At 37.8% G+C, this 13,721-nt stretch overlaps 1 long non-coding RNA gene across 1 annotated transcript; it reads left to right on the top strand.

Annotated features, from left to right (window-relative positions):
* Positions 1–3,659: 3,659 nt before the first annotated feature.
* On the top strand, positions 3,660–4,065 carry LOC132862959 (uncharacterized). Its single transcript, XR_009650080.1, has 3 exons — positions 3,660–3,685; positions 3,772–3,852; positions 3,933–4,065. It is a non-coding gene; the product is annotated as an uncharacterized LOC132862959 (long non-coding RNA).
* The last annotated feature ends 9,656 nt before the right edge of the window (positions 4,066–13,721 follow it).

Raw genomic sequence — 13,721 nt, 5'->3', positions numbered from 1 at the left:
GAATAGTTCAATTTTCTAGACTTCCCACCAGGTGGCAATACAAGGTTTTAAGAATAAGCTATAAGTCCTAGTTCGGATAAGCGGTAGAAGATGAATGAATGAATGAATGTATGTTCTTGTTTTCAGTAAAAAAAAATAAAAAATAAAAATACTGTGAAGGTTTGGGGTAGGTGTAGTCTTTAATAAAACAAAAAATAGGTTGATTTTTTTTTTTTACCGGAATAACTTTTACCCAGTGTGCACCAATCATGATTTTAAAACCTTGAAATGCGAAATTGGCCTATCAGAGCAAAGTTGGCCAATAGGCGCAATTATAATTTGCAATGCTTCACGGGATTGTAGTTTTATTTACCCAGATAGCCGTGACACACAGTCTCGTATTGCCTTTATGACAAATTTTCATTCATTCATTCATTCATCTTCTACCGCTTATCCGAACTACCTCGGGTCACGGGGAGCCTGTGCCTCTCTCAGGCGTCATCGGGCATCAAGGCAGGATACACCCTGGACGGAATGCCAACCCATCACACACACTCTCAATCACTCACGCAATCACACACTAGGGACAATTTTCCAGAGATGCCAATCAACCTACCATGCATGTCTTTGGACCGGGGGAGGAAACCGGAGTACCCGGAGGAAACCCCCGAGGCACGGGGAGAACATGCAAACTCCACACACACAAGGTGGAGGCGGGAATCGAACCCCGACCCTGGAGGTGTGAGGCGAACGTGCTAACCACTAAGCCACCATGCCCCCCTCATAATGTATCAATGAACAAATATTATATTCTTAAATTTAGCCACGGTCACATGTGAACTTAATGATGAATTGATGCATTCACGTGCTATCGAAATAATCGCATTGCTTTTATAATTTTTTTTTTTTTTAAATAAAAAAAATACATCCGTACGTGTATGAATAAACGGACAACGGCAAAAAAAAAAAATAATAATTAAACCAGCATGCACTTAAACAAGTGCCCTTGTTTCAGTAGCACGTGAACGCAGTTTTAATGTAATTTAACTGTTACGTGTTGTAAATACAATAAACTAACATGCCACTACTCCTGAAAAAGTCAGTCATTGTATTATGTCACTTAAATTAAAGCTGAAAAAAGCTTCTCTTTTTCTGGTATTTCATTGTCATTAGAGTCTATTAAAACTTTTTAATAATCTGTATTTTTTTTTTAGGAGGAAGAACAAAAGGCTTGAGTAAAGACACAGTATGGAAAAGGTTTGGAAGTACAATGATAGGAGCAATTCCAGAAGGAGGGCACTAAGATTAGTGAATTGATTGACAATGAGCAACATGGGGAGGGGGAGGACAATTTGGAGTTAAGTGTTTGTGTTGATGATTCAGGGAAATCAGAGATGGAAATTAGTGATGAAGAAGGTGACCACCAGAATATTGAGTTGGATGTTGAAGATAAGGAAGTAAATGAAGAGACTGCAGCTTCTGTTGAGGACCACTCTGATCTCGGAGAACCTTGTAGTCAGAGAGATAGTGATTTGCAGAGTTCACTAGCAGATTGGGCAATTGAATTTGGAATTTTACTAATTGCTTTGTCAGCACTTCTTACCATTCTCAAAGTCCATCATTCCTCTCTGCCTAAGGATGGAAGAACGTTGCTGAAAACGAAAACATGCTACAGCATTAGCAGTATAGCTGGTGGTGTGTTCCATTATTGTGGAATTCTGAATTCTGTTTGGAAAATCCTTGATAAAGTTTGGCATACTGTGCCAGACAAAAATGTCTTCAAACTACAGTTGAATTTTGATGGACTACCACTCTTTAAGAGTAATAGTACACAGTTTTGGCCGATTCTTGGTTTGCTGCAAGGTCACACTAAGGCACCTGTGTTGATTGGACTCTTTTGTGGTACTTCAAAGCCAAATTCTTTGGCTGATTATCTTCATGATCTGGTTCAGGAGCTGAAAATGTTGAGAGATGGGTTTCTCTTCAAGAAGAAAACTTTCTTTTTGCATGTTGTTTCTGTTGTGTGCGATGCCCCTGCCCGAGCCTTCATCAGAGGTGTGAAGTCACACACTGGATATCGTGGATGTGAGAAGTGTCACCAAACAGGTGTTTGGAAATCAAATCGAATGACATTTCCTGAGTTGAATGCAAAGCGCAGAACTGATGAGAGTTTTAGGCAAGCAACTGATGAAGAACACCACATCCAGCATTCACCTCTTACAGACATTGGCATTGACATGGTCACTTGTTTCCCACATGATTACATGCACCTGGTTTGTCTGGGTGTAATGCGGCGTCTCTTAGACTTGTGGATCAGCACCACTGGTCCCTTGCACTGTCGCATATCATCCATTCAAGCTTCCATGGTGTCAGATAGACTTATTGCCTTGAGAAATTACATTCCATGTGAGTTTGCTCGAAGGCCTCGGGCACTAGCAGACCGATGTAGGTGGAAAGCAACAGAGCTGCGCCAATTCTTGTTGTACACTGGTCCAGTTGTGCTGAACGATGTTCTACAGCATCAAATCTACGACAACTTCATGCTTTTGTCTGTAGCTGTGTACATTTTGGCAAGTCCAAAATTTTGCATGGAGATGAATGACCTTGCAAATACTCTGTTGCTTTCATTTGTTGAACACTTTGGCCAGCTTTATGGTGAAAAGTTTTTGGTTTACAACATTTATGGCCTGGTGCACCTCAGCGAAGATGTCAAAATCCATGGCAATCTAGATCTTATATCAGGATTCCCCTTTGAAAATCTCTTAGGAAAACTCAAAAAACTGGTTCGAGGGCCTTGCAATCCTTTGACTCAGGTTATGCGTAGATTGTCAGAGATAGAAAATAGCAACTACAATTGTGATGTTCAAGAGGCAATTCAAAAATTGGATAAAGAACATACAGATGGGCCAGTACCAGAGTGCTTCTCGCAACAAGCTCGTCAATTTAAAGTTCTTGCGATTGATGATATAGTTGTGAAGCTCAATGAGAGAGATTCTTGTGTCAAAATCGACAATCAGTTGGTTTTAGTCCAAAACATTGTTGAGGATGAAGGTGCAGTATACCTTGTGGGCAATGAATATAAACAAGTGGAACACTTCTTTAAATATCCTATTGATTCAAAGGAGTTGGGAATTTATGTGGTTTCCAACCTCTCCACAAATGTTCGGTGTTTCATGACAGGAAAGAAGCTTCAGAAGTATGTGAGATTGCCATTCCGAAACAGATTTGTTGTTGTTCCACTCCTGCATCAAGAGAAATAACTCTTAAGTTGCTTTTGTGTAATATTCGGCTGAGGATTACAGTTCTTTGTCTTTTTAGATGTTTCACATTGTTGTCTTTGACAAGACAAATGAGGTTGAAGTTGTGCCTTCAGTCTGGATTAAAAATGGAGAGTGCATGTGGCCTCCAAATAAAAGTGATATAACAAAATCTGTAAAATCGCAAGAGAGTCCTGGAGATGATTGGAAGCCCCATAAGGCCAGAATTATTTTCACATCATGTGAGTTATGTTTTGCCACCACTTCCTTTAAATGAATTAATTTAAAATCACTGTTTTACTTTTTACATTTCTTCATTTTGTGATTCTACTTTTCCAGTTAGCTACAAGGAAGCAAGACGTAAACTACCTCTAGCTGTTGATCACACAGACATTGATCAGACCGATGGAGGGAACTGTAACTCCTATTACATTTCAAAGAAAAAGAAAGTATGGTTTTGGTTTGTTTGTTTATATTAGTGTTTTGCACCACATTTAAAAATAAAAGTATATTTTGAAATTGATAAATGTGTTAGACCCAAGAACATTCTTTTCCCTGGAGAAGATGATGATGGTGAGATGGAAGGACACCAGAAAGAACCAAAGTCAAAAAAAGGGTAAGAAGCATCTGCTTTTTATAATGATAATTTATTTTACCACAGCAGATAAATGACTGACATTTTGTTCTTTTAAGCAGAAGGTATTCCATACCTGATGCTCCAAAAATCGTTAGACAACACAAATTAGACCCAGGAAAGCCAAGCTGCCCGAAGCTCTGCCACAGTACTCCTGACCTCCCTAATGATGAGATGAATTGCATTAAAGGAACAAAGTCAAGAAAAAGGTAAGAAGCATCAGCCTTTTTAAATTACAGTGCATTTTATCACAGCTGTTATAGGACTAAGATATTTTGTACTTTGCAGGAGGCATGCCTTACCTAATGCTCCAGTGATCACTAGGGAACAGATTTCTTCTGTAGTAGACAACCTCCACCTAAGTGGCCAAAGCAGTCCTGACCTTCATTCACATGGCCAAAGCAGTCCTAATGTTAGCCCACCTGGCCAAAGCAGTCCTGACGTTAGCCCACATGGCCAAAGCAGTCCTGACGTTAGCCCACATGGCCAAAGCAGTCCTCACCTTCGTCCACACAGCCGAATGCGTCACAACCTTCGCCCAAGTTGCTACTACAGTCCTGACTTGTATGCAGATACAGCACTCCTGAGATCCACTCAAGTCCCCAGACCAGCACTACTATGTTATCCTCCGGCTGGCATGTTCGCGCTGAGAGCTGTACATCAGGTAAATCAAGCACTGAGACCCTTTCAAGGCATGCCGACGTTGAGGTCAGAAGAACAGCCCACAAAAGTAAGGAGATGCATAAAAAAAGGCACTCTGAACCTTCGTCACACCACACCAGGGACATCCAGCAAACATCCAGTCACCAAATTTGTGAGTATATTAGTGTTTATCACTTTTCACACAGAGAATGCACTGATGTATGTCACGGGATTAGCTTCAGGGTCATCTGATTTTGGTTCATTCACATGCCAGTGATTTTAAAATTGATGAGCTTGTTGCGAGAAGCACTCTTTTGACAGGGCCATCCATATGTTCTTTATCCAATTTTTGAATTGCCTCTTGAACATCACAACTTTGCTATTTTCTCTCTCTGACAATCTACACATCACCTGAGTCAAATGAGTATAAAGAATAAAAACATTACGTGGCATTTATACATGGCACAGCAAACAGTGGGATCACTACATAGCTGCTGGTTTTAAAGAGGAAGGGTTTTGTGCACAATATGTGACAGGATGTGCTGAGTAATGTACTGTACGAATAAGTGTTGTGTAATGTTCCACTAAGCTCAAGCTTGATCACATATGGAAAAACACTGCATTTTCTTTGTCATTATAAACTGTCTATAAAGAAAACTATGCTAGTCATGTTCTCATGAAATGATTAATAACATAAACACACAATCAGTCTGTTATGTTTTCAGTAACCAAATGTGACCTTGGTAATCTCAGCCATGGCAAAGTGTGACCAGAGAACAATGTAATCACAGCCTGATCTTCACAAACCCTTCCTCTATGAAAGCGTCAGCTATATAGTGATCCCAATGCTTGCTGTGTCCCATGTGAATGTAATGTCCCACGTGTAATGTTTTTATAATTATTCAATAATATGTCAAGACCAATGTCATTTTGTTAAATAATTGCAATGCATTTTTCTTACAGGTTTCTGAATTTATTTACCATAATGTTTTCTATAGTTCGGTTGGGTGTGTGGCAAGTATACAGTAAAATGTGGACAACAAAAAACTAATGTCTGTCTTTCTCTTTTTTCCTTTTCCAATTGCGAATTATCTTTAAGACCCTCCAGTGTATGCAATCATGTCAGGAGACAGAGATAGGCCTGGATCGAAATTTATTACCACTCAAAGATCTCAGTTCTCTTCAGAACATGGAGGACAATCTGCGGAGTACTCCTGACCTCCATAAGCAATTGGTATGTGAGCATTTCATTTTATGACATTCAGACTTAATTGGCTAGCTTTTATTTTCCAAATAAGTCTTTTTTTCTCTTCAGCTTTAAGGTATATTTAACCCAAAAATCCTTAGTGTATTCCTCCTTTCAGATGAATACAATTGGAGTTATGTTTGAAAATTTCTTCAAAGCTTTATACAGTAATTGTGATGAGCAGTCAACATAGTTTGGTTGGTTAAAGCCTAAAAAAGTGCATCCATCCATCATAAAAGCAATTCACATGGCTCTATGGTCTTAATAAAGGCCTTCTGAAGAAAAACATTTTTGTAAATTTTATAAACTAATATAAACTAATTAATAAATGATTTCAGGTAAACACATTGGCTCTTAAAGGTGGGACGGACGTTCAGGAGTGTGTTTGGAGAATCATGCATGGACTGTTTACAAACTCCTTGGCGAGGAAAGTTAACATGAGAGGAGTGAATGGAAAGACTGGCTTCTTACGCCTACAGATACGAGATGTTGTGATTGGTAAGATGCCATTTATGCCCAATATATACTGTCATTCATACTTTTAATAAACATGGGGAGGAAGAAACAATAATTAAAACGGGAAGACAGGTAGACAGGAAAAGACAACACCGCAGTTTATCCAGAGGTCCTAGGTGCAGTTTTTCTTGTAATATTGTATTTTATCCAATATCCACGTTACTTGTTGATGCAAAAGTTAATTGCACGCCATGTGTGCTTGTGTTTTTCAGCGGCTGTGAGGCGTAACCGTCTTACATCTGAGCCAACAGAAAAAGAAATCGATTCCACATTTAAAAGATGGCTATATCTGGCCCCAGACAGAGATGGTGGCCGAAAAGAGAGAATGAAGAACAAGGTGAGAGAAGAGCGTACGACTGGTTAACAGACTTCAGGAATGGATGTTCAAAAGCTCTGTCCAGAGTGTGACTTGTTCGTTGACAGAATCATTAATGCTTCAATGTGAAGTGAAACTTGTTGATGATGTTCAAGCGTCATAGTTCTAGTAAATCTTGTTATTGACCAGGACGTTCAAGTGTTATACTGTACATGGTGTGAAACTTGTTAATGACCATAAACATGGATATTCAAGTGTTATAGGTACAGTAAATCTTGTTCCTGACCAGAAACACGGATATTCAAGTGTTACATTTAACTTTATGAACAAAAACATAGCGGAGAACTTCTTGAGAACTTGTTTTATTTTTGCTTTTATTTTAATTGCAGAACTGATGGGGTGGTATTTTATTTGTGTATATGCCAGTTTTCAATGTTTTCATGTTAAATATAATTAAATATTTGTTCAGAATACTGTCGTTGTTGTGACTATTCATTTGGGAGGGGTGTCTATCAAGTGGCCTGGTTATGGTTTTTTTAAGGCTGACATGTGGAACCTAGCTGGTCCAGTGTATAGGACCACAATAGGGCCAGCTATGGTCATACAGGTGGGTGAGATATGGATCTGTCATGGCCCTTTTATGGCCCATATTTTGGCTGCCAGGTTTAGTTAACCTATGGATTATGCTCAGGTGTGGCTAAGTTTTGGGCTTTCTGATGTTGATATGGTTTACTTATGGTTGTATTTTGGTTCCAATGTCATATTTTGACCTGGCCCAATTCAGGTCCAGTTATGGGTATTTAACTTGGCCGAGACTTGGGCCAGTTATGGCCCATGTGTGGCCCTTGTCTGGAATCCAGACCTGGTCCACACTAGGACCGTAATTCATTGCGGTATGTGGGCCAAGCAAAAGCTGGTTGTGTGGGCCGGAGCTGGGCCAGAGAAAAATTGCTATGTGGGTGTTTAGTGATAGTTATCTTATCACCACAGTTGTGTAAAGCTTATTCCCTGGGTTGTGATGATTACGACACTCCTGTAGGCCAAAACAATCTCAATAATGCAGTGGTAAAAAGATACCAGCAGATGTGGTTTTAGAAAATAGAATGGCCGCTTTTATTTTTTAATTACTTGTTACTTGGGGAGGAAACATGAAATGCAATAAACATTTCGCATTGTTGTTTATTAGTAACATACAGAAATGATTTTACAGTGAAAAGCAAAACCATCATTCCACTGCCCATAGATCAATTCTTCTTTGAAAAGTCTTTCAGTGAATAAGAATGAGAAGGATTTGTTTATTTTAAGAAATATATTCTAACTTGTGTATATGCTGCATTCATTCTAAAGTAACTGATCAATGTGTTGCAGTTGTGCCACAATGGAAAATTTTAATTAAAATAAAAATAAAATTATTGAAATTTATTCATAATAAATTATTTTTAATTAATAAATCATTTACATCATACATTTAACCTTTTTTTAAATTTACAATTAATATTATGAAACACGGGGGGCACAGTGGCTTAGTGGTTAGCACGTTCGCCTCACACCTCCAGGGTTGGGGGTTCGATTCCCGCCTCCGCCTTGTGTGTGTGGAGTTTGCATGTTCTCCCCGTGCCTCAGGGGTTTCCTCCAGGTATTCCAGTTTCCTCCCCCGGTCCAAAGACATGCATGGTAGGTTGATTGGCATCTCTGGAAAATTGTCCATAGTGTGTGATTGCGTGAGTGAATGAGAGTGTGTGTGCCCTGCGATGGGTTGGCACTCCGTCCAGGGTGTATCCTGTCTTGATGCCCAATGACGCCTGAGATAGGCACAGGCTCCCCGTGACCCGAGAATAGTTCGGATAAGCGGTAGAAGATGAATGAGTGAGAGTGATTATGAAACACAATATTTGTGGGCCTCCCAGGTAAATATTACTTGATGTTTACTATTTATTTATCTAATTTGAGTCTCATTTGTCAAACATGTTATGTTTTATTCCACTTTGACCCAAAAATAACTAAAATAAGTTGGAAGGACTTCCAAAGAGTGTTAAATATAGGTGTATTAGATTAAGATTAAGACTTGTATAAATAAAAAAACAATATATAGAATAAAAAATAAAATAAAATAAAATCCCAGAACATTAGGTGGGTCAGTGAGTTAGCATAGTAATTAGACTTAGCACTAGCAAGGACTGTCATGACATTTTTTTAAAAACCTATTGTTTTTGTTTATTGACAGAATTTTGCATATTTAAAGAGGAAATGTGTCTTATTTGCTCACAGGAGAATTACCTGATTGCACAGCATGCTTGATTGAGATGGGGTAAAATTAATGGACTTTGTGGAGTGTCTACAAAATGGCTGACAAGAAACCCACAACCGAGCAATACATCTTGAACAGAAAGTGGCCTTTCAATTAGTTTTCTCATCCACATAATATACTTGTGCTGATGCCAATGGCTTCATTATTTTTTATTTATTATTTCTGCATATCTTTTTTCTAAAGTCGTAAGAATAAAAATAAAATAACTGTTCCGTCTAATAATAGATAATAATAGATAGCTTACTTCTTTTCTTCTTTTTAGATAAACAGCCCAGTTGACTAAATAATCTACTGTGTTTATTATAAGAAAAAAAAAGTTAAACAGGGTTGCTGGGAACTTGGCGCTTCACGCAGGGAACTTGATGGCACAAGGTGCAGGAAACTCTCGACTGAATGCCAACCAGGGCACGGTTACACATTCACACACCCATACACATACTATGGACAATTTAGAGATGACAGTCTGCTTACAACAAATTTTAAGACAACTTTTTAGGTAAACTGAGCAGTTGAGAGTTGAGGGCCTTGCTCAAGGGCCCAGCAGAGGCTAACGTTCAGATATGCCCTAGGGGTATGCCCCCACCATCCTCACAGTAATTTTCAGTTGTGATCAGATGGATCTTTCAATTAAATGTATACAGTTTTAATTTTACTATTTAAATAATATATCGATATTTTCTTTTTCATGATATTTCTAATGAACTCTCCTAAATGCAATGGTACAAAAGCAAGTAGAAAGGCATCACTGCAACAATTCAGTACAGTGTACACACCATTTGCGTTGCCTCATATAGACTGCCCCAGTCATCTTTTGTTCACTCTTATCCAGACGTCAAGCATTTGAACATCCACACTGTGCTATAGCTGAAAGAGAGAGAGAGAGAGAGAGAGAGAGAGAGAGAGAGAGAGAGAGAGAGAGAAAAGGATTTGTGTTTAACTAAGCTTTTCGTAGTGCATATTTCATTCTCTTGTTTTCCACTTATACTGTAGATATTAATGCTTGTTGCAGCGCTTGTCTGTCATACAGCAGCACTTCTCCATCCGTGAGTTAATGCTTCTTGGTTTTTAAGGTAAGGCTTTTTCTTATGAAATGTAAATAGAATATTTTGGAATTCTCCTGGATATATCCAAAATAAATTTTATTTGTTGTTGTTAAAATTCTGTTGGTTAAACTGAGTGATTGAGCTAGCTCATCTCAAACACAACTTTTAGCAAAGCTACAAAATCTTTTGTTATATTGTTACCCAGAAATAGTCAAAACATAACACAATCTCAAAATGTTATAATATTCGTAATGTGTGTTGTTCGTGTAAGTCCAGCTCGAAATGAGTGAACACTGAAAGAGTTAAATGAAGCCTATATTATATACACACATATACATGTATTATAATATAATGAAGTTCTTTTGTTCACATAGATACTAAGGATGTATATACGTCGCATAAGGATACTAATGATGTTCTTATTAATTCTGAACATAATATACGTAAATAGTTCAGCTGGTGAAAAGTCCAAACTGACCAAAAATAGCTACTGGGTAAAATAGCATTTATTTACCTTTGACTAAATTGTGGTGATTCTGCTTAAATCTCTCAGGGGTAGATGAGATTTTTCTGATCAGAAATTCAGAGGCTTTAGTTCAGTGTACTGTTTCTATTTTTAATGTGAATTTATTCATGCATAGTTTACAATTTAAAACGGGGTCCTGCAATATTTATACCAAATTATTTTCACAAGATGAAGAGAAATACTAAGATGATGTTGTTGAAAATATGTGGATTTCCTAATGGTTTGCAGGAAAATCAATAATATTGTCAGTGCTGATTATTGGCTTCCACCAGAGCTGCTGTTCATTCAGCATGAAGGACGGTGATCTGACGATATCGAGTATACACATGGAATATTGTCTCGTAGAAAAGCCTGCAAGCGTATGCTCTTTTATATAGATAAATCTCTAATTAGTTTTTATTTTATTTGCTTATTTTACATGACTATACCATTCTTTAGTTAATTTACATTTAATTATCTGAAAGAGCTGTACTAATTGTTTTTACTTTGAATATGTAACACATGAAATATGAATGTGCTGATACTGCACATGGGGGTGGTTGGTGGTGGTTGTACAGTATGACACTGGGAGCAGTGTTTTAATTACATCTTCATTGGCTTTTCCTCACATTGATCTGGTGAGGCTGCATGCCCATGTTCCGCATTGTTTGGTTACAAGGCAGTTATTTCTGAGCCTGTCTGAGTCTTTACACCACATCCAGAGATGTCAGTGGAAAGGAGAAGCTTCCTTAGATAACATGAATTAGTAACCTTAAGAGGAACCAGACATAAAAGGGAACCCATTCTTTTCTAGGTGAAACTGGATAATGAGTTTAAACATTTGCATTTTATTTAAACGATTAAATGTTTTGCATGTACTGTATATAATGTAAACTGAAATAAGCATTTATCTAAGCAAGTACTACATAGTTCTTAGGAAGTGCAAGTCTCTACTGTAGTTTAGTACGTTTGTAACCCTCAACAAGAAAGTGTGTGAAAGTCAGTGGGATTAGGTACAGCAACAAGATGGTTAATTATTAGTGCAGATAACATGTACAGTAAGTATAGGAAGCAAACAAATTCCTTGTGTGTGAGCACCATTGGCCAATAAAGCTGTTTCTGATTCTGATATATAAAACCATATTTGAGCTTATGTGCTAGTAAAATATGCTACTTTTAGTAGGCAAACTTTTAAGTTTTGACTTAAATTTGAGTTCATTGTGGTTGAATCAGTGGTTGAATGAGTGCAATCTAGTTGAGGGAAATGGTGGCCCAGTGCTTAAGCTTTTGGACTGCAGTTCATAAGGTAACGAGTTCAAAAGTCCAACAAAGCAAACTTGCTAGGGTACGGTAAATAACTAGCAACTGCTCAACTGCTTGAACTTGAATCTCGGTTGCATTAGGCTGGATTATATTTAAATATTTTTTATGAATCAGAATGGCAAGCATAAACACCAATCCTGTTATAGATAGAATAGAACTGTTGGTTTTTTATAGGAATTTATGCAGGGGTGTGTTTACAGTATTCAACTGAGAACGTGACAGAGTTTGTGTGTTGTAGTCAGTGTGTTTCTGTAGTCCATAAAACCTACAGTTGTAGTTCACAGCAGCCGTCTTTGTCAGGATGCGTTTTAGGGATTGTAGTGTGATGGATTTCAGGCACTGATGTGACAACTTTGTTTTTAAATACAGATATTTATGTTGGCTTTGTACTGTAGAAGCCAAAATTCTGTTTTTCTGTTTAAGGTTAGACAAAAACGTATCAAGAGTAACTCCTGCTAGAGTTTTCGAGCCACATGCACCAAATTCGGATATGTTGTAGGTCTGAAGTTTGTTGTTATTATTTTTCTAAGCGATCCGAGTATCGGTACTTCAGGTACGGGGTCTCAAAGTGGCCTTTTTTTTCCCATAGACTCCCATTATAAACTTTGGAGGTTTATAACTCGGCAAGCTTTCAAAATATCTACACCAAACTCAGCCAGCTCCTTTAGTGGAGCTGGCTCCTTTGATACTCTAAGCAAACTTTTAAATTGATGCACCGACTGGCCTTTCAGTTGTGGCGCAGCCCCGCCCCCAATATATGCAAAATCAAAACACTTTTTGCAACATGGACATGTGACATATCAAAACACTCACAACAGTGAGGGGAACTTCCTCACAGGTATTCTGATGATGTCACATGCTCGTCTCCACTTACCTCCAAATGTTTTCGCACCCTAACATTCTGATTACTTTCTTCCAAAAGTAACACTGTCCCTTATGTCCACTCGCCTCCAAAAATCACCGGCCATGCGAATACTTGCATCGTCAAAGCCAACATCAAAGTTTGTTGCGACGAACTTTACAAATCTAGTTGGAGTATGAAACTGATACAGATGCCATTTCAGAATCTGTGCAAACCCTGTTGAAAAACATAGATTTGGAGTAGATAAATGAAAATGAATGTAAAATAATAAAATAAAAGTATAAATTCTAACAGCAACAGTATTTTTATCTTCTGTTGTATTCTGATGTACTATTTTTTTAGCTATTATTATTTTATTTACTTGATTGAATTCATATTATATAAGCTTAAGGTAGCTCATATAATAATAAATCAATCAAGGCAGGATGTGGTAGCTCTGTGGTTAAGGTGTTGGACTACTGATCAGGTAGGTAGGTAGGTTAAAATCCCAGGGCCATCAAGGTACTAATCATGGGCCCCTGAGCAAGGCCCTTAATTCTCAGTTGCTTAGTTGTATACAGTAAATGAGATAAACTCATTACTGAATTTTTACTGTGTTCTTCAGTAGTTAATGATGATTTTGGATTGAATTAAATATGGTAATTACATATTACTGAAATGTTAGTGTTTTGTTTCTTAAAATTAACACTATTCATACTAAGACTTTGACCTGGACTGGCTAATTAAAACACATTAAGCCTGTATTTTCTTATGAAAATCACACACTTCTGCAGATCGCCCTGCATGGAAAGTCTACAGATCACCTCAGGTTTACTGTGGATGGTACCACAAAGACACATTAAAGATGGTGCACAGGAAGGGGGTTGAGGTGTCTGAATAACGAGGATGAGAAGGATATGTTTGATCAGTTGGCATTACAAGGCTTCATGTGAATGATAATGTTCAATGAAGAGAAAAATACTGTTTTAAGACTTTCCTTAAAGACAGGACTCTCTTAAAACCATCTAATATAATTCTCCATCATTCAACAGTTGATAACCCAAGTTCATTTAAACACACTTGGCACTGTGTTTTACACTGAATAGAATCG

Source organism: Tachysurus vachellii, chromosome 20 (genome assembly GCF_030014155.1).
Source record: "Tachysurus vachellii isolate PV-2020 chromosome 20, HZAU_Pvac_v1, whole genome shotgun sequence".
NCBI lineage: Eukaryota > Metazoa > Chordata > Actinopteri > Siluriformes > Bagridae > Tachysurus > Tachysurus vachellii.
The sequence above is the reverse complement of the archived record's forward strand: the minus strand, read 5'-3'. Positions and strand labels throughout refer to the sequence as shown.